Raw genomic sequence first — 2216 nt, 5'->3', positions numbered from 1 at the left:
GGTGGGGGAGGGAGGGAGACTGGTGGGTGGAAGAGAAAGAGAGAGACTGGGGGGGGGGGAGGAGAGGAGGAGGAGGAGGAGGAGGAGAAGGGGGAGGAGGAGGAAGAGAGAGAATCAGACTGGGGCGAGAGAGACAGAGACAGAGACAGAGACAGAGACAGAGAGAGAGACAGAGACAGACAGAGAGAGAGAGAGACTGGGGGGGGGGAGAGAGAGAGAGACTGGGGGGGGAGAGAGAGAGAGAGAGAGAGAGAGAGAGAGAGAGAGAGCTTGCCATAAACAGAGGGACAACCATTAAATCTAAGAATAGAGTATATACAAATTATATGAATGTATATTTATACACTCAGGGATATATCTGTTTATACACTGTATGGATAGATCTGCGTTTATGTGTTCAACCATAAATGTTTTTTTCGATGCTTTGGCAACATAAGATGTACCTTGTCATGCCAATAAAGCGATTTGATTTTGAATTTGAAGAAAGAGAGAGGGAAGGAAAGAGAGAAAGAGAGAGGAAAGGAGAGAGGGAGAGAGAGAGAGGGGGAAGGAGACAGGGGAAGAGAGGGAAGGAGAGAGACAGAGACAGAGAGAGAGAGAGAGAGACGGGGGGAGAAAGAGAGAGAGAGAGACTGGGGGGGGGGAAGAGAGAGAGAGAGAGAGAGAGAGAGAGAGACAGACTGGGGGGGAGAGAGAGAGAGATGGGCGAAGGGAGAGAGAGACTGGAGAGAGAGAGAGAGAGAGAGAGAGACTGGGGAGAGAGAGAGGGGGAAGGAGACAGAGAAAGAGAGAGAGGGAAGGAAAGAGAGAGAGAGAGAGAGAGAGAGGGAAGGAGCGAGGTGATTGCCCAGTGGTGGGGGGAGGAAGGAGGAAATGGCGCTGAGTCTCTCTCACACACCCCGAGCCCCCTGTAATAGAGCCAGCTTCCCGCTCTCGGATTGCACAGTTGAGAACGCGGGGAAGGGGTAGGAGCACCCATACGCGGCGGCTCCCGCTCTGGACCGCAGCCGCCACTCACCTTGCTTTCGGTTGGGCTGACCCCTGATAAGCTCCTGCTCCGGGCCCCCGACAACCGTCCCCTGCTAGATTTATTTCTAGCTGTCAGGCCTACGAAAAAAAATTAAAATTAATATCTTATTTTTTTAAAGGAAAAGACTGAAGTAAAAAAATTTTTAAACGGTAACTAAATCGGCGAGAAATCCGTTAAACCTTCTCCCCCTCGTCTGCCTCTGAATGAAAACCGCAGCGTCTGTCAGAAAATGCTCCCAGTTTAAGCCTCTTGTAGCACCAGCCCGACAACGGCGGGCTGACCCCTGATGAGCTCCCGCTCCAGGCCCCCGACGACGGTCCCCTGCTCGATGTATTTCTACCTACGGAAAAAATTAAAAATAATCTATTTAAAAAGTTAATAAAAAAATAACCGTAACTCCTAACTACAACACCCGGAATTTTTTTATTTAAAAAAAAGATAAAAACCCGAGAGAAATAAGGAGCTATTAACAGAGAGTTTTTTTATGTTTTAAGGAAAAGACTGAAGTAAACTTTTTTAAAAACGGTAACTAAAGTGGCAAGAAATTCATTAAACCTTCTCCCCCTCATCTGCCTCCGAATGAAAATGGCGACGTCTTTGGCAGAAAGTGCTCCCGGGTTGAGCCTCTTGTAGCACCGACCTCAGACCGCCGATTGCGTCTTTCTGGCTGTCAGGCCCACGGGAAAAATGTTAAATAATCTATTCAAAAATTTTTTGAAAAAATAACCGTAACTCTTAACTACAACACCGGAAAAAAAAATTTTCAAAGATAAAACCCCGAGAGAAATAAAGGAGCTATTAACAGAGAGTTTATTTATATTTTAGGAAAAAAAATGAAGTAAAATATTTTAAAATCGGTAATGAAAGCAGCGAAAAATCCTTTAAACGTTCTCCCCCTCGTCGGCCTTCCGAATGAAAACCGCGGCGTCTTTGTCAGAAAGCGCTCCCGGGTGGAGCCTCTCGTGGTGCCGGCTTCAGACCACCGATGAGTCTTTCCTGCTGTCAGGCCTACGAAAAAAAAATTAAAATAATCTATTTAAATAGTTTTTCAAAAAATAAACATAACTCTTAACTACAACACCCGAAATTTTTATTTTTAAAAGATAAAGCCCCGAGAGAAATAATGAGCTATTAACGGAGAGTTTATTTATTTTTTCAGGGAAAGAACTGAAGTAAAATCTATATA

At 45.5% G+C, this 2216-nt stretch overlaps 1 long non-coding RNA gene across 1 annotated transcript; it reads right to left on the bottom strand.

Annotated features, from left to right (window-relative positions):
- Nucleotides 1-997: 997 nt before the first annotated feature.
- LOC147114260 (uncharacterized) lies at nt 998-1852 on the bottom strand. The gene is made up of 3 exons (XR_015079165.1): nt 1586-1852; nt 1210-1370; nt 998-1107 (listed from the first exon to the last, which is right to left on the bottom strand). It is a non-coding gene; the product is annotated as an uncharacterized LOC147114260 (long non-coding RNA).
- Between the last annotated feature and the right edge of the window lie 364 nt (nt 1853-2216).

This window comes from Somniosus microcephalus, chromosome 8, assembly GCF_052327205.1.
Source record: "Somniosus microcephalus isolate GS21.2 chromosome 8, FLI_Smic_1.0, whole genome shotgun sequence".
Taxonomy (NCBI): domain Eukaryota; kingdom Metazoa; phylum Chordata; class Chondrichthyes; order Squaliformes; family Somniosidae; genus Somniosus; species Somniosus microcephalus.
The sequence above is the reverse complement of the archived record's forward strand: the minus strand, read 5'-3'. Positions and strand labels throughout refer to the sequence as shown.